General features: G+C 46.7%; 1 protein-coding gene across 10 annotated transcripts in view; it reads left to right on the top strand.

Annotated features, from left to right (window-relative positions):
* The window catches only part of LOC140898275 (uncharacterized), a 2,445,793-nt gene that overhangs the window by 1,531,765 nt on the left and 887,021 nt on the right, over positions 1–27,007 (top strand). The window lies entirely within an intron of this gene.

Genomic DNA, 27,007 nt, shown 5'->3' with positions numbered 1-27,007 from the left:
AAAGAAGCGTAAGGAAAAGCGATGAGAACACGCTGCTGCTATTTTATAGCCAGAATGAATTGATAAACTGAAATAGTGTTTTAAATGGTAACGATCTCAATAAAACCAATGAGGTCAGATCACACCTGTCATAAATATAAAGGCAAGGGTACCCATCCTTCTGTATACAGAACTATAAAATCCCTCCTGGCCAGAGGCAAATCCTTTTCACCTGTAAAGGGTTAAGAAGCTAAGATAACCTTGCTAGCACATGACCAATGAGGAGACAAGATACTTTCAAAGCTGCGGGGGGACAAAGGGTCTGTCTGTCTGTGTGATGCTTTTGGGGGGAACAGATCAGGAATGCAGCTCAGAACTCCTGTAAAAAGTTAGTAAGTAATCTAGCTAGAAATGGATTAGATTTCCTTTTGTTCAATGGCCGGTAAAATAGGCTGTGCTGAATGGAATGTATATTCCTGTTTTTGTGTCTTTTTGTAACTTAAGGTTTTGCCCAGCGGGATTCTCTATGTTTTGAATCTGATTGCCTGTAAGGTATTTACCATTCTGATTTTACAGAGGTGATTCTTTTACCTTTTCTTTAATTAAAAAATTCTTCTTTTAAGAACCTGATTGCTTTTTCATTGTTCTTAAGATCCAAGGGTTTGGGTCTGTGTTCACCTGTACAAATTGGTGAGGACTTTTATCAAGCCTTCCCCAGGAAAGGGGGTGTAGGGCCTGGGGGGATATCTGGGGGGGAAGACATCTGCAAGTGGGCTCTTTCTCTGTTCTTTGTTTAACATGTTTGGTGGTGGCAGCATAGTGTTCAAGGACAAGGCAAAGTTTGTACCTTGGGGAAGTTTTTAACCTAAGCTGGTAAGAATAAGCTTAGGGGGTCTTTCATGCAGGTCCCCACAACTGTACCCTAGAGTTCAGAGTGGGGAAGGAACCTTGACAACACCCGCATGGGTGTTGCATTGCATAGGCTGGGGAAGGCTGTGCCTACCCATATAGCCTTGTGTGGCCCTGCCCATGCTCCTCCTCAAAGCCCTGCTTGCCCTTCCTTCTTGGCCCCAGCCCAGGCAGGCTACTCCTCTTCAGGGAAGCAGCATGCTGGGGAGGGGGCTAGGGCGGCCAGGACTTGGCGTAGCTGGGGCTGCCCAGTGCTGGGGGGCCTCAGGCACTGAGGCCATGCCGCCTGCTGCTTGGGGGAGGGAGGGGAACGGAGGTGCTGAGGTGGCCTGTCCTGTGCGTGGGGTGGCCGGGGGTGGTGGTGGTGGTGGTTGCATGCCACCCACCCTGTGCTGGGGACCTGGGGGGGCACGCACTACCTGCCCACCCTGTGCTGCGGGGTGGGGGAGCACATGCCGCCTGCCCTCCCTGTGCTCTGGGTTGGGGGGGCTGGCAGACATGGAGAGGGGGCTTCGGCAGGGGAAGGGGATGTGTCCTAGGGTAAGGGGAGTGGGGCTGGCCGGAAGGGGGGTGAAGAGGGGCAGGGGGCTCTGAGAGCCAGAGGGCACTGAGGGGTTAACAGCGATGTGTGAGGGGGCAGGAGGGTGGTGAACAGGGAAGCACAGGCAGGATGGGGCCATGGAGATGTGGGGCTGCTGAAGAGATGCTGAGGGAATACTCAGAAATCAGGGGGTGGGGGAGAATTCTGGGGCTCAGGGGAACAGAGCTGGAATAGAGGGAAACTCTCAGTGGCGGGATAAAGAGAAGGAAAGGGTGGGATGTGTGGAGAGGCTCGAGGGAGAATATGAGAGCAAGCTGAGACTGGCTGGAGAAGGGAGAGCCAGAGGGTAGGAGAAGGGAGGGGGATGGTGAGAGATAAAATAGCAGCTCCCCCAGCCCATCGGGTAGGAGAGGGGCAGGGGGGAATCTTTTCCCCTAGAAATGGTCAAACAAGCAGGGGGGAAGTGATAAGTGGCTCATCTGCAAACGAATAAAGAATTAGCCCCAGCCTTTTGGGGCTTTCCTTGGTCCAGATGTTGCTTCCCTTTTGGAGATTTCACAAGCTTCATAAGAAGTTCCAATTCATCTTTCAAATTCAAATATGTCTGACATTGATGCTAAGACATAATTATTTCTGACTTCTGACTCAAGCCTATCTGCACCCACATTTTGGTGAAACGAAATTTTGCCCAACTCCATGCTTGCCACCCCTTCTCGTCTTTCCCCCTGCCCGCCCGCAGATCTGTTACTGTTCAGGTTCAGTTTGGATGAGCTATTGCCAGCAGGAGAGTGAGTTTGTGTGTGTGTGTGCCCCTGGGGAAAAAAAATGGGGGGGGGTGTGAGACAGCCTGGATTTGTGCTAGACATGGCCCACCTTGATTACTATGCACATTGTAGGGAGAGTGGTCACTTTGGATGAGCTATTACCAGCAGGAGAGTGAGTTTGTGTGTGTGGTTTTTGGGAGGGGGGGTGAGGGGGTGAGAGAACCTGGATTTGTGCAGGAAATGGCCCAACTTGATTATCATGCACATTGTGTAGAGAGTTGTCACTTTGGATCGGCTATTACCAGCAGGAGAGTGAATTTGTGTGTGGGGGGGTGGAGGGTGAGAAAACCTGGATTTGTGCTGGAAATGGCCCAACTTGATGATCACTTTAGATAAGCTATTACCAGCAGGACAGTGGGGTGGGAGGAGGTATTGTTTCATATTCTCTGTGTGTATATAAAGTCTGCTGCAGTTTCCACGGTATGCATCCGATGAAGTGAGCTGTAGCTCATGAAAGCTCATGCTCAAAGAAATTGGTTAGTCTCTAAGGTGCCACAAGTACTCCTTTTCTTTTTGCGAATACAGACTAACACAGCTGTTACTCTGAAACAGTTGATTGCTCCCATTGTGGGAAAATCACCAGCCCATTGTGTATTTTGTTTTCATCTCTCAAAATGAAAATAAGATGACCGTAATTTTTTTTAAATGATGAGCTTAAAAAATGTGAAATCTTAATTTTAACTGGACACACACACACACACTTTTTTCTTTCAGTTCAGTGCAGGTTCAATCAGTAAAACAAAATTATGGTTCAGGTTCAGCTCCAGTTCCAGTACGAAATCCCGGTTTGAACTAGTTCTCCGGTTCCAATGTGAGACCAGATGGGCAAATGAGATCAGCATCGGAGCCAAAGGGAGTTGGCGGCAGCTTCCCTGGGCCCAGGGCAGGGAATCGCAGCCAGCTCCGCTGGGAGCAGCCTGGGGCCAAACCCTCCCCCTGCAGCCAGGATGGCACCGGGGGGGCACCTCTCCCTGTGGGGATGGGCAGGTCTCTCTTACCTTCCCTCCAAGCGGTGCCCTCCCCAGGAGCAGGGGCTGGAGCCCGGGATGGGGGGTCCTGGCCAGGCTGGGGTCTCTGCACCGGGAGAGGCTCCTGGGAGCAGCGGGAATCTTACTGCTGGAAATTCCCCTCTCCCAGCTGCAGCCAGGGCCCCGGGGTCCCCAGCAGCAGCCGCCGGGGCTCGGGGATCTTGCAAGGAGCGTGGCCCCCCCACAGCGCCCCAGAGTCACTGCAGCGAGAGCGATTCACTTCCTGCTGCTGGACTGGGTGACCCCAGCGATCACTGCAGCCCCCAGGGACAGTCAGGTCGATGCTGATCTCATTTGCTGGGAGCCAAAGAGCTCCCTTTGGCTTCTTTGTTATGTAACTGCTTGTTTGGGGGCTTTGGGTGGGGTGGGGAGGCTTCTATTAGGAAGCCTATAATGGCTTCTTTGTACTTGCCCATTCATTTCTCTCAGTAGCGGGTTGCTTTTCTTAAAGAAGCCTGTTGCTTGTTTTGCCATTGAAGTGTGTGGCTTGTTTGGGGCTTGGTGAGTGGGACTGGGCGGTGCCTCCGAAATGGGATTGGCTTGCTTTGGGCTTGCTGGGAAAGGGCAGTGCAGATTTTTTATCTTGTGAGACTTGGCAGCCTTTTCCAGACTGCGCTGTGGGGACAGCTGGGTCAACGACACCTGGGGAGTGGGAGCCGGAAGGGGGCTGAAAAGGGGCAGGGGGAGTGTGGGCCAGAGGGGATTGAGGCATGAAATGGGATGTGTGAGGGGGCAGGAGGGAGGGAACAGGGATGTGGGGCATGGGTTGGGACTGGGGGGCTGTGGGTGCGCTGGAGGGAGGATGAGGCAATTCCTGGGAATCAAGATGCAGGGGGAGAATCATGGGGTGGGTGGGAACAGGGCTGGGAGAGAAAGAAAATGGGAATGGGGGACAGTGAGAAGGGAAGAGGGGGAGAAAGTGGGGGGTGACACTAGGGGGCTGGAGAGAGAGTGACAGAAGAGACTGGCTGGGGGAGGGGGAGAGAGGCTAGTGATAAAGTAGAGGGATGGTGAGAGACACAATGGCAGCTCTCCCAGTCCATGGTACAGGCCAGGGGCAGTAGGAGGGGGAGGGGTCTTCCCCACCCAGCAGCCACGGGAGATTTTGTTTTTACTGGAAACGGTCAAAGTGTTGGGGGTGAGGGGGCGGCAAAGGACTAACCCCTAAGGGCTCCAAAGCTACAAGGTGAATATCCCCACAGAACTCACCCCCCAACAGACACACTATTGCATTATTTTCTTAGGCCAAAATCATGATTTCTGGGCTCTGGCTTCTGACTGGGACTGTTTGGGGTGACAGGATGGACCAGGGTCCCTCTTGGATTTCTGTGCAGGATTCAGGGCTCAGAGTCACCCCCAGAATAGCAGGGGGTGGGTCCAGATGGGCAAATGGGATCAGTATCTGCCTGGCTGTCCCTGCGGCTGCCCGGGGAGCCCAGTGGGGCACAGTCATTAGCTGCTGCCACCAGCAGGATCTCAGTATTACTTAGGGAGAAGAGGCTGGTGTCTGCCTCTCTCTGGCCTGAAGAAGATCTCTGTGTAGCTCATACACGTATCTCTTTCACCAGCAGAAGTTGGTCCAATAAAAGCTCTTACCTCACCCACCTTGTCTCTCTCTGCTCATGGTATTAGAGCTCTGGAGTTGGTTTCCCTGGGGCAGATGCAGCTCCCTGCACTGTGATCTGGGAACCTGAGCAGCTGCTGCTCCCCCAGTGCGGTCTGTGCTGGGGAAAGACCTTCATTATAGCTTCCTCCGTGCCCAGCCCAGCTGGGGACTTTCTCTGGTGGCTAGAATGAGACCCCTGAGGCAGCCCTGGGCTCTGCTGACTCCAACTCCTGAGCTGAGACTCCAGATGATGGGACAGACCTGGGGGAAAGTGCTGGGGACTAGCAGGAAAGTGACTGCACAAAAGCCCCCTTTAAGGGACCCGCTGGTGAGTTTGTACAAGAGGGGAGAAAGCAGTGCTTAATGTGTGCCAGGGCTTGCCAGAGCTGAGCCCCAGCACCTCTGGGCTTGCCATGTCAGTTATGAAAGTAAAAAAATTGCTTGAGCCCCAGCACCTCTTTCATTACAGATAAAGCACTGGGAGAAAAGGGAAGGAGACTGAAAGGGGCAGCAGGAACAATAAGTGGAAAAAGAGATTCCCAGGTCCCAACCCTACCTAGATCCATTTGCTGCCCCACCCTGGGAAGATTGACTGTCCTGGGAACAAAGTGAGGACCAGAGAGCAGAAGCCAGTTCCTGTCTCTGCTGAGTCACTGCGGGAGGGATGCGCTGCCCTCGAGGACAGTGTCAGGGGAATTCCCCAAAGTGGCTCTTTTGATCCTACTCTTTTCTAGCATTTGCTTCAGAGACTCTTTTCCTGGGAGGGTTTAAAATTCCCACTCTAGCAGTTCAAGTGCAGAAGGTGGAGGCCGACAAGGATTATAAAAATTAATACTGGCCGCTCCAGGCTTGTATTACGCTCTCAAGTTCACTGCTTTTCTCTGACCTTGGATGGGTCGATGCTGCCACCACCCAAGTGCAAAAAACCCCTTTGAGAACCCAGGAAGGCGCACTTGGGAATTCCTTTCTGTAGGGTACCCTCAACCCCTTTTAGCCCCCGCCCCCTGGGGAAGAGCTGAGAAAGAAAACAAAGGAAATTAGCTGTTGCCACCAGCTAATTAAACAACACATGCACAAACCTTTTAGGACACAAAAATCCAACCCTGTTCTTAAAAAAAGGTAAATTTTATTAAAAACAAAAAGAAAGAAAGAAAATACATTTGGAACTTAGGCTTTTTGCTAGATTTAAAAAAAAACCAATCAATTACAAGGATTAAGCACCAAGATAGCTCTCTTGAGGTCCAGCTTAAAGGTTACAAGCAAAACAAAAGCACCTGGGGTTAGCACAGAGGAGTCCACAAGCCATAAAGAAATAAAAGAGATAAACCTAATTGCATCTTCCTAGACATTTCCTGATCTACTTACATATCTGGGGTTTCAGATGAGTAGTTTCTAGGTATGAGCTGATAATTTTTTCATACCTGGCCCAAAGCTTTTACAGCATAGTTCCAGCCCTGTTTCTGCTTCTCCGGAGAAGAACAACAGACAGACAAAGGGGAAGTTTTTTCCAATTTTAAAAAGTTCTGGCCTTCCCATGGGCTCTTTTGGTCAGGTGCCCACTCCCTTCCTTTTCCCTGTGCAGGGAGACTTTGTTAACCCTTTACAGGAAAAGCAAGTAGAGAACAACTACTAAGAAAAATGTTATCTGGCTGGCTGGGTGTCCATAAAAGGGAGCTTCCCCCCACCCCTTTCATTTATCACCCCCTACCACCACCACCACCAAATCACAGATGGTGCTGGCCAGCCTGGTTTAGGTCGGGTCCACACAGTCTGGGATTTTTTCCTGGAGGTTTAGGAAACAGAATTAATAAGATACATGCACCTCTAATTTTACTACTAATCACATAAAGACCTAAACTGTATTTTTCACATTTCAAGGACTACACTGACTTAGAATACAGGGACATTTTTACCTGGCTGATTCTGGGAAACCTTCCCAGGAGAGTGCATCAGCCTCTTTGTTAGAGGTGCCTGAAATGTGTTGTATTTTCAAATCAAAGTCTTGGAGATCTAAACTCCACTGGATAAGTTTTTTGTTCCTCTCTTTGACTGTGTGAAGCCACTTCAGTGCAGCATGGTCAGTCTGCGGGTGGAACCGCCATCCCCAAATGTCTGGGCGTAGCTTCTCCAGAGCGTACCCGATGGCGTAACATTCTTTGTCTGAGGCTGACCAGTGGCTTTCCCGCTCAGAAAGTGTTTTGCTGAGAAACACGACAGGATGGAATTGTTGATCTGGTCCTTCCTGCATTAAAACTGCTCCTACACCACACTTGGACGCATCTGTGGTTATGACGAATGGTTGGTTGAAGTCCAGGGCCCTTAGTACAGGGTCAGACGTAAGGGCTGTCTTAAGCTGGTTAAAGGCTTTCTGACACTTCTCAGTCCACTGAACTGCATTTGGCTGTTTTTTCCTGGTTAGGTATGTCAGTGGGGTGGCAATTTGGCTGTAGTGTGGTACAAATCATCGGTAATATCTGGCCAAGCCCAAGAAGCATTGGACCTGCTTCTTTGACTTAGGGACAGGCGAATTTTGGATAGCATTTACTTTAGCCTGTAGGGGGTTGATAGTTCTTTGACCCACCTGGTGTCCAAGGTACGTTACCCTGTTTAGGCCTATTTGACATTTTTTGGCCTTAACGGTTAATCCTGCCTCCCTTATGCGCTGGAAGACAGCTTGGAGATGTACCAGGTGTTCTGCCCATGAATCTGAGAAGATAGCTACATCATCAAGGCAGGCGACTGCAAATTCCCCAAATCCAGCCAGAAGGTTATCTACCAGTGTCTGGAAGGTGGTGGATGCATTTCGCAGTCCGAAAGGGAGCACATTAAATTCATACAGCCCTATATGTGTGATGAAGACTGACCTTGGCTGGGTCTAATCAGGGAGTGAAATGGACGAAAGCCCCTTCTGAAACCTCCCCAATTTCCTTTCTCTCTCTGACAGGCTGAATATTAACAATTGTTTCCCTCCAGATTGTCCAGTCTTCCAGAGGATGGGGCAGGGAAATGGCTGTGGTGGAGCCAGCTCAGGTAGGGGATTTTCAGGAAGCTGCTGGTAGGTTTGTGCTGTGGTCAGGGTGGGGTGAGGGGAAGGAAATACACAGGGTGAGGCAGGGAGAGGACAGGGTGCCAAAAACCCATTGGGACTTGCTCAGGCTAAGGCCTGATTTATGAATAGGCCCATGGGAAGGGTGGGGTGAACATTCCCCCATTTCTGGAACAGGAAACAACCCCCCTGGACAGGGCTGGGAAAACAGACCAGAGTGCTGGAGCCTGAACCCCCTAGCCAGAGACTGCGGTGAAATAGAAAGGGAAGGTGCTGGGATTTGGGTCTCTGTTCCCTGCTTGGAACTTTGCTTCCCACCTCAGCCTGTGCCTAGTAGGTGTCTGCCTAGTACAGGGGTGGGCAAACTTTTTGGCCTGAGGGCCATATCAGGTTTCGGAAATTGTATGGAGGGCCAATTAGGGGACGCTGTGCCTCACCAAACAGGCAGGCATGGCCCGGCCCCCACCCCTTATCCGCCCCCTCCCTGCTTCTTGCCCCCTGACACCCCCCCCGGGACTCCTGCCCCGTCCAACCCCCCCTGTTCCCTGACTGCCCCCCTGGAACTCCTGCACCATTCAACCACCCCTTCTCCCTGTCCCCTGACCGCCCCCAGAACCCCTGCCCCTGACTGCCCCCAGCTGCCCCATCCAACCCCCCCCCTTCCTGACTACCCCAGGACCCCTGCCCCCATTCAACCCTCCTGTTCCCTGCCCTTTGACCGCCCCGACCCCTATCCACACCCCTGCCCCCTGACCACCACCCTGAACTCCCCTGCCCTCTACCCAACCCCCCTGCTCCCTGCCCTTTGTCCGCCCCGACCCCTATCCACACCCCCGCCCCCTGACCACCACCCTGAACTCCCCTGCCCTCTACCCAACCCCCTTGCTCCCTGCCCCCTTACTGCACTGCCTGGAGCACCGGTGCCTGGCAGAGCTACAACTGCGCCTCCCAGCTGGAGCCAGCCACACCACCATGCAGCTCAGAGCACCGGGTCAGGCCGGGCTCTGCAGCAGCCCTGCCGCCCAGAGCATTGCGCTGGCTGCGCAGTGACTGAGGCTGTGGGGGAGGGGAACAGCAAGGGAGGGGCCGGAAGCTCAGGGGCCGGGCAGGAGGGTCCCGCAGGCCAGATGTGGCCCGCATGCCGTAGTTTGCCCACCTCTAGCCTGGTAGGTGTGTGGTAAATGAGAAGACCCTGCCCTCCTCTGTTTGCTGGGAGCTCTCGGTCTCTTGCTACTCCCTGAAGCCTTCTGAGCAAGGTGGGGTGAGATTCTGCTACTCTGTGCCCTCCCCCCCAGCTTCTTTCTTTCTTTCTTTCTTTCTTTCTTTCTTTCTTTCTTTCTTTCTTTCTTTCTTATGAATAGTGGGATTTTGGCTGGGGCAGCAGGTACTGAGTGGGGAGCACCTGTTGTTTCAGATTCCGGTGACCTTCGAGGAGGTGGCTGTGTACTTCACCGAGGGGCAGGGGGCTCTGCTGGACCCCAGTCAGAGAGCCCTCTACTGGGACATTATGCAGGAGAATTATGAGACTGTGACCTTGCTGGGTAAGGATTTCCTGTCCCCTCAGCTATTAGAAATCGTGGGTCTTCATTTCCAAATCTGGTCAGGTGCTTCCCTGATGAGCTGGACTGGAGGTGAATGGGTCCTGTATGCCATAGCTGCAGTGTGAGAGAGATTTGCATCTCCAATGGGACAGGGGTGTCAAAAGCTAATGGACATGCTAAATCATCCCCACCCCTCCAGCTTTCAAGGGGGTAGAAGCCATGTATTGTCTTGTCAGTACTGTTTCTCACTTACACACAGAATTCCTGTTCACCTCACCTCTTGGGACTAGCTCCAGCCATGGGAGGGCTCTGGGCTCTCCCGGTTTATAAATAGGGAGGGTTTTAACTCCAGAGCTGTGTGTGTGTCAGCAAGGCCATCAGTGTGCACAGGTCCTGAAAACTCCTAGTGAGGGCATGACAATTCCCCTCACCTCTCCAGACATCTGTCTCTCCCCAGGGGGCTCAGCAACCGTGTTCCCGTCCTCTTGGATTCCATGTTCCCCCAGCACAGTATGGGGATAGGTTCAATTCATGGAATGTCCTTTGTGACAAATACTCTACCAATCCTCCATGCACCCTGATCTTTTCTCATTTCAGTCCCTGAGCAGGATTTCCCATTCCCAAACCTGACCCAATCACCCGGCTGGAATGAGGAGAAGAGCCATGGGTACCTGATCTCCTGGCCTTCCAGGAAAGGGTGATTCTGAGAGGTACCCACATAGGTAAGGAGTCAGTGAAATGGACAGAGAAACCACCTGGCAAATGAGGGAAAATGTTGAGAATCCCAAAAACGTGGTGTGAGCAAATGCCTCAGTCCTGCCTCATCTCACCCAATGCAGGGCTGTAGTCAATATATATCATTCATGGCTTTCCAATCGTCCTGTAAGCTGCAGGAGTTTCCTTCCCTGTGAGTGTTCGGATGGGATGTGGAGGCACAATACAGTTGTTCAGTCTTTGAAACTTTATTGTGTTGGGTTTTCCCTTTGTGCTATTCCTTTTTCTCCCCAGCACAGGCATTTACTCCTGCCTGAATTGTCTCTCTGTCTCCCAGCAGGTGATGAGAGAGTGAGTGAGAACGAGGAACAGAATCAACATCAGGAAGTTCCTGGGAAAGTGGAACCACAGGGGACCTTTGTGAGAAGAGCTGAAGGGAATTTCTCACAGTGCTTGGAAGAAGGAAAAACCTGTGGAAATTGGCATGCGTCAGAGAGGCTGCTCGGAAACCACCCCAGGAAGAAGGTGGCTGAATCTCTCAAATATGCAGGAGGATTCAAGGATCCTGAGGAAACCACAGTCCAGCAGACAAATCACAATAAAGAGAAACCCAATCAATGCCTCGAATGGGGGAAACGATTCATTCTGAGATCACACCTTAATACACATCAGACAATCCATAAAGGAGATAAACCCCATAATGCAGGTGTGACACAGCACCCCATATTCATCATAATGATATGATTATGACATAATTATGATACATCTTGTACAAAGTGTGTCATGTGAGGGATCTATGGAAAAGTTATGATTTGCTGAGTACGATTATTCTATTTGTATGCATGTACCATTTTGTATCTGAAGTTATGAATATTAATTATGTATCTGTATTTCAACTGTGCTTACTCTGGATAACACACACAACTAGCCTCTCAGGTATAACAGTGAAGAAGCTAGAAAGTGCTAATAGCCCATCAGCAAAGACAATGGACCATGGAAAAGGTTTGTCTTCATTGGGGAATGTTTCAGCCAGTCTATGAGTAATGGTTCCTGTGACCCAGCAAGGCATGCAAGGCCATGTGACCAGACCACATGACACTAAATTCCATTTTGGTACCTGTGTTTTTCCGTGAACTGGGCTGGGAACTTAGCTTGAAACAAAAGGTTTCTGCCATATGGAGAGACTATATAAGGTGGGGAGTGACATCATGATTTGTCTTCGCTCCCCCACAATTCAACACCTGAAAGAAGCTCTGGAAGACAAAGGATTGGGAACAGGGGAAGGGCAGCCAAGCTGCAAGGCTCATGTTCCTTGTGCCTTAAGAATGTGCAAGCTTGCTTGTATCATCAGACAAGGGGAGATATTGCTAATTCAAATCCTATCTTTCGAGTAATTTAGGCTTAGTTTCCAATTTTGTTTATTTGCTAGGTAATCTGTTTTGATCTGTTTGCTATCACGTATAATCACTTAAAATCTATCTTTCTGTAGTTAATAAACTTGTTTTATAAGAACATAAGAATGGCCATACTAGGTCAGACCAAAGGTCCATCTAGCCAAGTATCCTGTATTCTGACAGTGACCAATGCCAGGTGCCCCAGAGGGAATGAATGGAACAGGTAATCATCAAGCCCTGTCGCCCATTCCCAGCTTCTGGCAAATAGGCTAGGGACACCATCCCTGCCCATGCTGGCTAATAGCCATTGATGGACCTATCCTCCATTAATTTATCTAGTGCTTTTCTGAACCCTGTTATAGTCTTGGCCTTCACAACAGCCTCTGGCAAAGAGTTCCACAGATTGACTGTGCGTTGTATGACGAAATACTTTTTTTTGTTTGTTTTAAACCTGCTGCTTATTAATTTCTTTTGGTGACCCCTAGTTCTTGTGTTATGAGAATAAGTAAACACTTAGAATCATAGAATATCAGGGTTGGAAGGGACCTCAGGAGGTCATCTAGTGTAAATCAATAGAAGATGTTTGGATGTGCCCCTCTCCTATGTCTATAGAGGAGCAGGATCAATGGCCTATGCAAGGGGTGGACAATTGGGTGTACTGTGTATAAGGTGTTTTGCTGGGAATGTACATATTACTGGGGGCACAATTACACCAGCTCATAACCAAACTACACACATCTACATTCTGCTATATGGACTTTGGTGCACAAATGGATCTGTGAATCTTATTGCTGTAAATAAGCCAGTGCCTACTGCCTGATTCCATACCAAGTGGTCAAGCTGGTTTGGACAATATCCCATTTCTCTGTGAACATTCAATGGACTTATGATATGGACAAAAGCAAGCAAAACCTGCAGGGGCAGCTTGTTGCAACTGCCAGCAACTGGACACATAAGATCGTGACCCCGTTGAAGGAGGAGAGGCAGTGTTTTGGGGGTGTCTCGGATGTTGGACCATACTGCAGTGGTCAGGACTCAGTGTTGCTGTGGATTTTGAATTGTTAACTGTACTTGTGTTACATTGCATAGGGAGATAACGTATAAGTAATGTAATAAGCCCTCCAAACCCTGCAGTGTACTAGACAACCCGGACCCAACCTTCTCAGGCCCACTCTAATGGGAAGTCTGGAACACTAATTGGAATAGGTGTGGTATGCCCGTATGAGAAAAGGTGCAGGGCACTATACTACACAAGGGGCAGTGGGACAAATGGAATATCGACACCTTCCACCTTGATGCCATGCCCTATCAGGAAATGTGTCGCCATATGTCCTATGCTTTTCCAGGGATACCTGGGCAGGAGGATCCCAAAAGAAAAAGAAAAAAAAGGGGTGGAGTGTTAGGATATAGATATTCAGGCCTGTCTGCAAAGGCCTGTACTTTAAGAATTTAGGTGTATTCTTATCGCTTGGCTAGTTCTAGAGGTATAAAAGAAAGAAATCACTGTCTGCCAGTGTAAGGGCCTTCTCTTACTGTGACAGTTTGTGGCCCTGTGCTTAGGCTCAGGCCTTTGGCCAAGCAGCAGAGGCAGCCATAAGCTGGGAAGCGAGCGGTCACATCCTCACATTCCAAACTAGTCACATTGAAATAAGGTGCAATTGGGCTGTTAGGCACTATCAGGACAGGATTGTATTCCTATCACCTCCAGAGAAAGGGAAGTGCCTAGAAAATGTAAAAGGAAACTTAGTTTGATAGCATCCTGTCTGGCAAGAACTCACTTATCAATAGCTGGGATGTGAAACCCTCACTTCTGTATTCTCTTGTCATTATAGTTTCAACTTTGCTATTGTTTATCTGTATAATCTCTGTCTGGTTCTGTGATTGTTCCTGTCTTCTGTATAATTAATTTTGCTAGGTGTAAACTAATTAAGGTGGTGGGATATAATTGGTTATATAATCATGTTACAATATGTTAGGATTGGTTAGTTAAATTTCAGGAAAATGATTGGTTAAGGTATAGCTAAGCAGAACTCAAGTTTTACTATATAATCTGTAGTCAATGAGGAAGTGAGTGGGTGGGGGTGGGCGTGGGCGTGGGGGTAAGGGGGATGGGAACAGGGAATGGGGGTAAGAAAATTGGAATCATGTTTTGCTAAAGGGGGAAATGGGAACAGGGAATGGGAGTAAGGAAGTTGGAATCATGTTTGGCTAAGGGTAGGAATGGAAACAGGGACACAGGTGTAAGGCTCTGTGGTGTCAGAGCTGGGAAGGAGGATACTAAGGAAGGAAACTGGAATCATGCTTGCTGGAAGTTCACCCCAATAAACATCGAATTGTTTGCACCTTTGGACTTCGGGTATTGTTGCTCTCTGTTCATGCGAGAAGGACCAGGGAAGTAAGTGGGTGAAGGAGTAAGCCCCCTAACACCCCTGCTCAAAAGCAGGACCCATCCCCAATTAAATCATCCCAGCCAGGGCTTTGTCAAGCCTGACCTTAAAAACTTCTAAGGAAGGAGATTCCACCACCTCCCTAGCCAACGCATTCCAGTGTTTCACCACCCTCTTAGTGAAAAAGTTTTTCCTAATATCCAACCTAAACCTCCCCCACTGCAACTTGAGACCATTACTCCTTGTCCTGTCCTCTTCCACCACTAAGAATAGTCTAGAACCATCCTCTCTGGAACCACCTCTCAGGTAGTTGAAAGCAGCTATCAAATCCCCCCTCATTCTTCTCTTCCGCAGACTAAACAATCCCAGTTCCCTCAGCCCCTCCTCATAAGTCATGTGTTCCAGACCCCTAATCATTTTTGTTGCCCTTTGCTGGACTCTTTCCAATTTATCCACATCCTTCTTGTAGTGTGGGGCTCAAAACTGGACACAGTACTCTAGATGAGGCCTCACCAATGTCAAATAGAGGGGGACAATCACGTCCCTCGATCTGCTCGCTATGCCCCTACTTATACATCCCAAAATGCCATTGGCCTTCTTGGCAACAAGGGCACACTGCTGACTCATATCCAGCTTCTCGTCCACTGTCACCCCTAGGTCCTTTTCTGCAGAATTGCTGCCTAGCCATTCGGTCCCTAGTCTGTAGCGGTGCATTGGGTTCTTCCGTCCTAAGTGCAGGACCCTGCACTTATCCTTATTGAACCTCATCAGATTTCTTTTGGCCCAATCCTCCAATTTGTCTAGGTCCCTCTGTATCCTATCCCTGCCCTCCAGCGTATCTACCACTCCTCCCAGTTTAGTATCATCCGCAAATTTGCTGAGAGTGCAATCCACACCATCCTCCAGATCATTTATGAAGATATTGAACAAAACCGGCCCCAGGACCGACCCCTGGGGCACTCCACTTAACATCGGCTGCCAACTAGACATGGAGCCATTGATCACTACCCGTTGAGCCTGACAATCTAGCCAACTTTCTACCCACCTTATAGTGCATTCATCCAGCCCGTACTTCTTTAACTTGCTGTCAAGAATACCGTGGGAGACAGTGTCAAAAGCTTTGCTAAAGTCAAGATACAATACATCCACTGCTTTCCCTTCATCCACAGAACCAGTAATCTCATCATAGAAGGCGATTAGATTAGTCAGGCATGACCTTCCCTTGGTGAATCCATGGAATAAAGTCCTTATTTACTTTCTCCACACCAGTCCTGATTTTATAGACCTCTCTCGTATCCCCCCTTAGTTGTCTCTTTCCCAAGCTGAAAAGTCCCAGTCTTAATAATTTCTCCTCATATGGAATCTGTTCCATACCCCTAGTCATGTTTATTGCTATTTTCTGAAGCTTTTCCAATTCCAATATATCTTTTTTGAAATGGGGCGACCACATCTGTGCACAGTATTCAAGATGTGGGCATACCATGGATTTATATAGAGGCAATATGATATTTTGTGTCTTTTTATCTATCCCTTTCTTAATGATTCCCAACATTCTGTTTGATTTTTTGACTGCCACTGCACATTGAGTGGATGTTTTCAGAGAACTATCCACAATGACTCCAAGAATTCTTTCTTGAGTGGTAACAGCTAATTTAGACCCCTAAAAAGTATGGCTCTGGTTTGGGAATCCCCCTCACATTCTCAGCCATGAAGACTGATGCAAAGAATTCATTTAGTTTCTCCGCAATGGCCTCATCATCCTTGAGTGCTCCTTTAGCATCTTGATTGTCCAATGGCCCCACTGGTTGTTTAGCAGGGTTCCTGCTTCGGATGTCCTTAAAAATTTTTTTGCTCTTAGTTTTTGACTCTTTGGCTGGCTGTTCTTCAAATTCTTTTTTGGCCTTTCTAATTATGTTTTTATGCTTCGTTTGTCAGAGTTTATGCTCTTTTCTATTCTCCTCATTAGGATTTAACTTCCACTTTTTAAAGGATGCCTTTTTGCCTTTCACTGCTTCTTTTACTTTGTTGTTCAGCCACAAGTGACACTTTTCTGGTTCTCTTACTATGTTTTTTAATTTGGGGTATACATTTAAGTTGAGCCTCCATTATGGTGTCTTTAAAATGTTTCCATGCAGGTTGCAGGGATTTCACTTTTGGCGCTGTACCTTTTAATTTCTGTTTCACTAACCTCCTCATTTTTGTGTCGTTCCCCTTTCTGAAATTAAATGCTATGGTGTTGGGCTGCTGTAGTGTTTTCCCCACCACAGGGATGTTAAACCTTTACTAGTGTGTCTTTAAGTGAGGTGTTTGGGAAAATCTCTGCTTGGTAAACAAAGGCTGTTGCACATATTCCCCACATCGAGGGGGGAGAGAATTAATTAATGAGCTTGCATTGTACACATCCTGTGCAGTGCAAGATGGTATAATTCTGGGCTCATACTCCAATAGGGGAGCAAGGCTGGGGAGCTGGGAAAATGGAGCTTATCTCCTGTTTGTCCTTGAGTGGCTTAGGTAAAGCACTGAGGTAACTCAGTTAGGTGTGTGGCGTCACCTGCTGTCATGTTGGGTGATAACAGGGCCTGGAGCGGCTGGCTGTATATCACCAGTAGAGCAGTGTGAGAAAGGACAACTCAGCTGAATTGTTAGGAGGCACAGCAGTTCCAACCACTCCCAGACTACACCCTGGGGAGTGACAACCTCTCACAGCGGGCAATGACCCTAACTCAGGCTGAGCAGAGGGAACCTTTTCCCAGTGCCTTCCCCAGCAACCCTCCCACCCTTAGCCCAGTGCTGCCATGCTCTCCCTGCCAAAGTTACTGACTGGGTGTGGGAGACCTTTCCTTCTCCTGCTGCACCTCCCCCTGGCATTTTTCTGGCTCACTCAGCCTCTCTCCCTGGCAGCCAGGCCCAAATGTGGAGCAGAGGGGGCAGGACAGAGATGCTTCTCACGTTTGAGGGTGGCTACTCTGGTTTGCTGCCTTTGTGTACAGAGCCTGGCTGAGGAAGTGGTGGCTCACCTCCTGTCTCACTGCCTGGACCTGGCTGCCAGGAAGAGGGGGCTGGTTGCAGGACCACAGCCTAGCCTAGTGGTATTGTTTTCACAAGAGCCTCCAGGGTTGTAATGTTACCAGGGGGCTCGTTCCAGCTCAGCAAATAGCAGGAGTCAGTTCCAGGAAGGGAAACACCCAGGTGCTGCTACAGGTGGGGCTTGTTTCTGAGCTCGGGAAAGTGAACCTTACCCTGTTACACTGTCCAGAGGGAGCCATGGCTGCAGGGAGCTTTGTGGAAAGTCTCCAGGATGAAGCTACTTGTCCCATCTGTCTGGAGTATTTCACAGAACCTGTCACTCTGGAGTGTGGGCATAATTTCTGCCGAGCCTGCATCAGCCAGTGCTGGGGAGAATCAGACACAGGCATCACCTGCCCTAAGGGCAGACAAGCTGTGCAACAGAGAAACCTCAGGCCAAACAGGCAGCTGGCGAATGTCCTAGAAATAGCCAAATGGCTGAGTTTCCAGGCAGCGAAGGGATCAGGAGTGTGTGTGGAACGCCAGAAGGCTCTGACACTGTTCTGTGAAGAGGATCATAGAATCATAGAATATCAGGGTTGGAAGGGACCCCAGAAGGTCATCTAGTCCAACCCCCTGCTCGAAGCAGGACCAATTCCCAGTTAAATCATCCCAGCCAGGGCTTTGTCAAGCCTGACCTTAAAAACCTCTAAGGAAGGAGATTCTACCACCTCCCTAGGTTACGCATTCCAGTGTTTCACCACCCTCCTAGTGAAAAAGTTTTTCCTAATATCCAATCTAAACCTCCCCCACTGCAACTGGAGACCATTACTCCTCGTTCTGTCATCTGCTACCATTGAGAACAGTCTAGAGCCATCCTCTTTGGAACCCCCTTTCAGGTAGTTGAAAGCAGCTATCAAATCCCCCCTCATTCTTCTCTTCTGCAGGCTAAACAATCCCAGCTCCCTCAGCCTCTCCTCATAAGTCATGTGTTCTAGACCCCTAATCAAACCCCCATCTGTGTGGTTTGCCATCTGTCCCGGACTCACCGAGCTCACACTGTGGTTCCCATAAAGGAGGATAACCAGGAGTACAAGGTAGGGAATTGCTGTCAAGTTCAATGAGTAACAGCTTTGGATTTTTATGACAGGTGGAAGTTGCCTGTCAGAGGTGTGACTGCATTGTTCAACTCTGTAAGGCCTTCATTGTATGGGAGATGCTATCAACAATAAATGAGACAGCTGGGTGGCAGGAAGGGCAAACAATTAAGACTTGAAAAATTTCTAATGCGGGAAAGTTTTACCTGAGAAGCAGAATCCTTTTCAAACCCAGCTCCCACTGGTGAACTAAGGGAACTCTCTATGGAACAGGTTTCAGAGTAACAGCCGTGTTAGTCTGTATTCGCAAAAAGAAAAGGAGGACTTGTGGCACCTTAGAGACTAACCAATGTATTAGAGCATAAGCTTTCGTGAGCTACAGTTCACTTCCTCAGATGCATATCGTGGAAACTGCAGCAGGCTTTATATATACACAGAGAATATGAAACAATACCTATTCCCACCCCACTGTCCTGCTGGTAATAGCTTATCTAAAGTGATTTCCAGCACAAATCCAGGTTTTCTCACCCTCCACCCCCCCACACAAATTCACTCTCCTGCTGGTGATAGCCCATCCAAAGTGACAACTCTTTACACAATGTGCATGACAATCAAGCTGGGCTATTTCCTGCATAAATCCAGGTTCTCACATCCCCCCCACCCCCATACACACACAAACTCACTCTCCTGCTGGTAATAGCTCATCCAAACTGACCACTCTTCAAGTTAAAATCCAAGTTAAACCAGAACATCTGGGGGGGGGGGGGGGGGTAGGAAAAAACAAGAATCTGTTAAATGATTCGTGAGGTTTAAATCACCTGCAGGCCTGTCTATGTGAGACTGTTGCCTTCAGACTGGAGAATATCAAGTTAAAAAGCTGATGTTGTCATTGCTGATTTGTATCTTAGCATTTATCATCATTGTTGTTATTTGCATCCCAGTAGCCACTACAGACCCCAGATGAGATTTGACCTTGATTTTGCTGGAACCTGCACAAAACAGTGTGAGGGACAATCCCGGCTCTGAGCAGGGATATTCTAATGTATAGGCTAATCTGAGAAGAAAAATGCAGAGTGGGATGGGAAATGGAGGGTCAGAGTGGGGAAATTAATTGCCTAAGGTCACCCAGCAGGAGAGCGACTGGGTGGGCAATAGGACCAAAGTCTTTCAAGGCCCACACCAGTGCCTGAACCATGAGACCATGCTGTTGTGGCCCTAGCAGCGATGAAGTCTGTTAGAAGGGGAAGACTCTTTGAGAAAAGTCTGAATCATAGAATATTAGGGTTGGAAGGGACCTCAGGAGCTCATCTAGTCCAACCCCCTGCTCAAAGCAGGACCAATCCCCAATTTTTGCCCCATATCCCTAAATGGCCCCCTCAAGGATTGAAGTCACAACCCTGGGTTTAGCAGGCCAAAGCTCAAACCACTGAGCTATCCCTCCCTCCAAGCCAGTAAGGAGATGAAGTTTCTCCTTGGGAGTCTGAATTTCCATGAGGGGTTAAACTGAGATGCACTCTCACCCCTAAAAATAAAAATCAAACCACCCAAATCATTTCTGTTGATTCAGGATAAAATCCAGCTCTATTTGAAGATTCTGAAGGAAGAGAGAGAAAATTTCCAGGGATTTAAATTGAATAGAGAGAAGAAAAGCCAGGAGTATCTGGTAGGTTCCTGTTATTAACTTGCATTGACATGGGATGTGAGGTTGGTTTGTAGGCAGATTCCCTTGTGGCCTTAGGAAATGTTGGCTTTTATCTACTACTCCGTTACCACGGATGCTCTGTGTGTATGTGTGCACTCACCTCCATACAGATGGCCTGAAAAATCCTCTTCTCCATCTTCAGATTCTAAGCTTTCATTTCTGGTAATGAATTCTTGTCCACCTTTTGTGGCTTTGACGAAAATCTTGCCAAAATGATCTGAATGTATCCAATGCACAGTTCTGTACCTGTCTGCACCTTTTGTTCAATTGATTCATTTTTTCTTTCCATACATCTGTGTCAACGTAGTTCTGTGTAGAGCTGAGTAAACAACAGGACTTTTCATTGACTGGAAATTGGGGAAAAAATGGTCAAACCAAAAATAATTTTAAAAAATTTAGCAAATCAGTGTTCCATTTTTTCTTGGGCAGAGTGTTTTGCTTCAATTTTGACCATGAAGAAGGACTTTTTGAAGCAAAAACTAATTTCAAATGGAATAATCAAAACATTTTCTTGATTTTTTAAATGATTTCTTTATTGATCTGCTTATTTATTTCTTTATTTATCCATCCAAAAAAGGTGGGTGACATTGAGAAGAATTCATTAAATATTTCAGAGTCAATGAATCTGCCTTTTCCCTCCAAAAAAGTTTAGTGCAAAAAATGTCACTCAGATCTAGTGCTAAATCTTGCCTCCGGCGGCCTTGGATCTGCATTTTTAAAGGCCCCTGGTAACACGATATCCTAACCATGTCAGACATGAGAATATCCCTTTAAGAGATATAGGGGCCAAATGGGAAGGTGTGAGAAAATCCTCTTTCTACTAATCACAGGTCACAGGCAAGTGTTAGATGTCTTAGAATGTGCAAAGAAATTCTCCCTCCTGCACACTCAGCACTCCATGAAAGGACCCCAGGCTCCATTCACATCCCAAACAAGCCCTTTCCCTATTTTCTTACAGAAACAGACAGAAACAGAGAGGCAGAAGATTTTATCTGAATTTCAGAAACTGCGGCAGTTCCTGGAGGAAAAAGAGCGACTCCTGCTGGCTGCGCTGGAAAAACAGGACAAGGAGATTGTGAAGATACAGAATGAAAATGTTACTAAACTCTCTGAGGAGATTTCCCATCTCAGTGAGCTGATCAGTGAGATGGAGGGGAAGTATCTGAAGCCAGTAAGCAAATTCCTGCAGGTGAGACAGAGTAAGAAATACCCCAGATCCCACCACAGGGACAGGACCATTCCCAAATTGTGGGCACTGGAGTCCAGCTGTCAGTGAATTCCTGAAATGTGCATTACAATTTTTCTATGACGAATTAGAGATATATAGATATGAGAGATGGAAAAGCCCCATTAGCTGAGATAATCCATGGTTCTGGGGCCAGACCAGAGCTTCTTTTTTCAAGATTTGCAAAATCCCTTCCCTGCAGTCCTCAGTGTGTTTCAAGTGGGTCTCAGATTATTTTTCTCTCTTTTTCCCCTCTAGGATGTCAGAAGTACCTTGAGCAGGTACATGGCTCTTTCTCACTCCCACACACACTTCACATGCTGGGAAAGGACTTGGAAGCCATGTTAACCCCGCTTCTCTCCAGGGCTACATGGCAAAATGTGTGGGGCAGGTTCACATTTTGGATACAAATCTCTTTAATGAATTTAATCCTGATGTTCTCACTGTCTTTCTGTCTGGAATAGCTCACAACTGTGAATGCCAAATTCAGGTCAGATGCCAGAAAACAGGGCAGACACCCTAAACTGGTGGTATATTCTATAATTAGATTTCACCAAACCAGTAACGAACATGCACTCCTGGATCTCTGTTATCAGTCTTACCATGGAGTCAAAGACAGTCCCCTTAGGATCTCCAGCCCTTCTTGGCACCCAGACAAACTGGGCTTTGTGATATTGGTCACTATACCAAATATCACATCACATTAGGTTACTCCCAACCACAAACGGTCAGTTACTTACTCTGGTCAAATTTGTACTCTGGATCTCACCAAAGACAAAGCTGAAGTAAATTCACTAGTAAACTAAAGATTTATTAGCTAAGAAAAAGAACTGAGACTTATTGAGAGGTTTAAGCAGGTAAAATACATTAACAGGTGAGTCAAAGTTTATAATTCCAAGATGATAGCAGAGATGTAGTAGTCTGCTAGTTTTCCAAAAGTCTCTCAGGGATACCCAAAATCACTTTGGGGACCTCCTTCCACTCACTCAGTATTCTACCCTCTTCGAATCTAAAACAGTTCAGAGATACAGGATCATTCCCTGGAATCAGTATTTACGGCTTCTTTCCACAAAAAGCAATCATCCAAGTGTTTTCATCACAGCATGCATTTTTCCTTTGTTGACTAAATGCAGACTGAGCCTGAAGATTTCCATTGTCGAATGCAATGACCCATGCTTTGAAGTCAGCATGCTTCTTCATTTCCTGTTCCAAGGCTCCAATCCTGTCTGATGGGCAATTAAATCACAGAGATATTACATTATGTATGTCCCTGTACTTAATTGACCTAGATCAAAAGTGTGTGTTAGCATCAAGATGAGAATTTACTTGATGTGTAAAGTTCATGAGAACTAATGGATTGTTACATGCTATTACCTAACAATATGCATTATGTATGAGATAGCAGAGAACAGGTTACAGATGAGAAGACAATATCATTCACATTTCCTTTGAACTAGATTAATACTCAAATGAATTAGTACACTTAACATTTCTTTGATATTCACACAGAAGTGAATTGGCCTATGGCTTTGACCTGAGCTGGCCTGGTGGTGTCACACTGACCTTTTTTAGAGAAGACTCTGGAATTATCCATTCAGGGGGAAAGATTAACCTAAAGTATTTCTTAGAGATGTCACACAAACAACAGCCCCCCAAACAGTTAAAAACACAGAACATAGGGAATACTTATAGGATGGGGGACTCTAATGTGGGAAGCAGTTACTCTGAAAAAGATTTGCGGATCATGGTGGATAATCAGCTGAACATGAGCGCCCAGTGTAATGCTGTGGCTAATTGGGCTAATCTGATCCTTAGCTGTCTAAACAAAGGAACATCAAGCAAGAGTAAGTAGGTTATATTACCTTTGTATTTAGCATTGATGCAACCACTACTGGAATACTGTGTCCAGTTCTGGTGTACTCAATTCACGAAGGGTGTTGATAAACTGGAAAGGGTTCAGAGAAGAGCCATGAGAATGATTAAAAAATTGGAAAACATACCTTATAGTGAGAGACTTGAGCAGCTCAATCTATTTAACTCAAAGAGAAAGTGAAGGGGTCACACCTTATCATGCAAGAGAATGTGATCTACCTACCTGATCACACAAAAGAATCTGCTTAAGGAGCTGATAAGCCTACCTATAGTATATAGGAAAAGCATCTGCAATATCTTGGGAGACTAATCTGAGAGACATACAGTCACATTCCAGGGTGCAGTCCAGACCAGAGAAGGGTTGTGTCACTGCCTGCCCTGCAGCCTTGGGTCCCTCACAATGCTTTGCTGTTGTAGCTCCCCCACTGGGCTGCTCTCAACTAGCCTACCAGCATGCAGGACACACCCTGAGTGTTTCTTTGTTGCTTCAGCCCTGGTCTAGTATCTCTGACCCCAACAGCCTCTCAGTAACATGCCAGCCACACTCCGGCTTCCACCAGCCTTGGTTACTACTTGCAGGGTGACCCTACCATATACCCAGTCCTGAATTTTCCCCAAAACATGTGCTCTGCAATGTCCAACCCTCTCCTGAACAGTTCAGATATTAAGGTTCATTGCTCTTGTACAAAGTAATTATTCAACAATTTGCTACTTTAACTGGAGTTGCCAAACAGTTCAGTTTAAACACAGCATTGGATTGGTCTAGATTAAAAAACAAACAAACAAACAAAACAAAAGATGATAGGATTTAAATTAATTCACAGTATTTAAAGTAACTCACAAATAAGAGAGAAAATTAGAAGTGGTTTTAAGCAAATAGAAGTAAAAACATGCATCTAGAAGTCTAAACCAATCTAGCAAGTTTTGGTTCAAGGTTTTGTTCAAGAGGGACTTTCTTAGTCACAGTCTTCCAGGCAAGATTATGACTGTCCCTTTCCTTGGTCAGGATCTCTCCCAGAGGCCCAAAGATGTGTTGTTTTAGGTGAAAGAGAGACTGTGTGGGGTTTTCTGCCCCCCTCTTTTATGTGCAGTGTTGTTGTAGCCCAGGATATTAGAGAGACAAGGTGGATGCATGGACTTCTATTGGTGAGAGAGACAAGCTTTCAACCTTGCATAGAGCTGTTCTTCAGCTTAAAAGCTTGACTCTCTCATGAACAGAAGTTGGTCCAATAAAAGATACTACCTCATCCACCTTGTCTCTCTCTCTTTTATAGTCCATGTGAACCTTTGAAATGAATAGGTACCTTGATGAAGAAAAGAAATTTGACAGTAAAGGGCTCTTTAGTTTAGCAGACAAAGGAATATGAAGATACAATGACTGGAAGTTGAAGCTGGGTAAATTAAAAAAACATAAGGCTCATATTTTTAACAGTGAGGATAATTTACCCATGGAACACCTTACAAAGGTTTGTTGTGGATTCTTCATCACCAGAAATTTTAAAATCAAAATTGGATTTTTTTTTTTTTGGAAATATATGCCCTAGTTCAACCGCAGCTATTGGGCACGGGACAGGAATTAATTCAGATGAGTCCCAGAGCTGCTTGTACAGGAGGTCAGATTAGACAATCACAGTGTTTCCTTTGGGCTTAAAAAAATCTATGAATTTATGAATTAATTTTAATTAAGTTGAAAAATTAAGTCCACATTATTCCATTGTTGAGATCATTTTATACAAAGACTGCAACACAGGGTCAATTTCTTAAAGGGCCCAGTTTGTAATTAAGTTTGATTTATAGGCTAATTAACAAATTTGTGAATTCTCAGAAAATTAATTCTTCCCTCGAAGACTAAGTGCTGTAAATGTGGGGAGGGTAATGTATGGTTTCTCAGACATAACAAAGAGGTGGAATTCTCTGATTGAGGTGCCAAACAGAACTCTGCCTGAACAATGATGTGACTACTAGTGTCTGTATAGTGGAGATAGCATTCCTGAAGAAAGATTATTACCCTGGTCCCTGTACATTGGGTAAAGGGTCCAGAGTAGAGTAAATGGGGTTCTAAGAACCTCTGATCCAGCTGTGGGAGGACTGCCCTGGTGCAGCCTCAGGTTGTCCTGAGAACGCCTTTGCAGACCCTGGTGTAGGGGGCAAGCCAGGGGCATGGCTATTGGTACTCCTAATAGCGCAGCACAAAATCTCACCCCAGTCAACATATAGCAGTGGAAATACTGCTTTTCTTGCAGAATGGACTATTTTCAATAGCCATTCTTTAGTCTTCTGGGTATTTTTGACGTCAGGTGATGTCTCTACTTATTGGCATTTGTTAACATCAAGCCATTTCTGTTTCTCCTGCTACGACAATTTGTCTTGCTATTCTCAGGGGTTGCTGGGTTGTGGCTATTATACCTGATTCAGCTGTGTCCCCGTCTTTACCAAGAAAGACTCAAAACCTCGTCTTCACACCCAGACTCCACACAGCGCTTAAAAAAAAAGAAAAAAAAGAGGGAGACTGGTGTCAAAGTTTGACTCAGACTCACAATTTATCAGACCACTCTGTTTTATTAGCAAAGCTGCTCTGCTAATACATTTAGAAGTGAGCCCCCCGAGTGGGGCTTGTGTCTTTAAATTTATACAGTTTTTTGGAGAACAAGTTACAGAGAAGTTACAGACAAAAGAAGAAAAAGATTTTAGTCACCACCCTTCGAGATCCTTGAGACCAGTCACGTATCTTCAATTACCTGCCACCCTTAACAATCTCCTTTAACAGCTTCCAGTTAACTTAACTAATTGCCCTTCACACCTTCCATTCTGATGCCTGCTTCTTAGACGTGCTGGCTCTATCTTAATTGCTTCTCCATTCAAAAGCTAACTGTCCCTACGTGTGCTCCCTCAGATACTTTGTAACATGTTTTGGCATGCCCTCTCATATACAATGTATCCAGCATGTCCCCTTATACAATGTTATACTTCCACACTGGTTTAAAAAAAACAGCACACCAAGAAGCTCTTATTTTCAGTCTTTCACTTCTGACAAAGTGCAGTTTCTATAGCTGCTTCAGTACAATTACAGAAATCATTCCCACTCTTGAACCCTAATTTGCTGCCAGAAAATCAGGGTTGTTCTATGTACTCTGTATACTTCAGTTTAATGAACCCCACCCCACAAGATTACTGAGTGGTAGTGAGGAATGGGTTGTGTACCACCACAGTTTACCATTGTGGAAATATCCAAAAGAATTGAATAGCAAATGATAAGCTTTCTATAGTTTCTTGAACCATTCTGGAGAACATAATGGAGAATGATGTCCCTGTTACAAAATTGTACTGTTTGGTTTCGAAAACACATAGGAAGGATGTGAATTCTATAGTTTTTTAGAGCAGTGGGTTTCAACTTGTGATCTGTGGACCCCCGGGGGTCCACAGACTATGTCTAAGATTTCCAAAGGGGTTTGCACCTCCATGTGAATAGTTTTAGGGGTTCCGCAAATGAAAAAAGTTGAAAACTACCATTTTGGAGTAATTCTTACAGAATGCTTACATTTCTATAGACCCCTATTGGTTTAATATCTGTTAACTTTATGGGACTAACATAGGGTGGTTACCTCCAGGGACAACCCCTCATGGCCTCACGGTGGCCCTGCAAGAGGCCTCTTTTTCAATTTCCTTCTTCCAGACTCCCCCACTCACTCCAAGCATAAATAGCCCTTTGTGGGGCTAGTACCAAAGTCCCACAACCATAATCCCGAATTCCCCAGCACAGTCCAAACAGTACATTCAATCTCCAGCAGCCCATCAACAGCTCTGGCATCTCTGATCATGTTCTGGATCTCCAGTATAGCTCCATCCCTGACAGGTGTTTGTCCAACCTGTTCTTAAAAAACTTCCCATGATGGGGAGTCTACAAACTCCTTTGGAAGCCTATTCCAGAGCTTAAATGTCCTTATATTTAGAAAGTTTTTCATGCTATCTAACCTAAATCGCCCTTGCTGCAGATTAAGCCCATTACTTCTTGTCCTACCTTCAGTGGACATGGAGAACAGTTGATCACTGTCCTCTTTGTTTCAGAGTAACAGCCGTGTTAGTCTGTATTCGCAAAAAGAAAAGGAGTACTTGTGGCACCTTAGAGACTAACCAAT

This window comes from Lepidochelys kempii, chromosome 14 (genome assembly GCF_965140285.1).
Source record: "Lepidochelys kempii isolate rLepKem1 chromosome 14, rLepKem1.hap1, whole genome shotgun sequence".
Lineage (NCBI taxonomy): Eukaryota > Metazoa > Chordata > Testudines > Cheloniidae > Lepidochelys > Lepidochelys kempii.
Note: the sequence above shows the minus strand (reverse complement) of the source record. Positions and strands in the feature narration are given on the sequence as shown.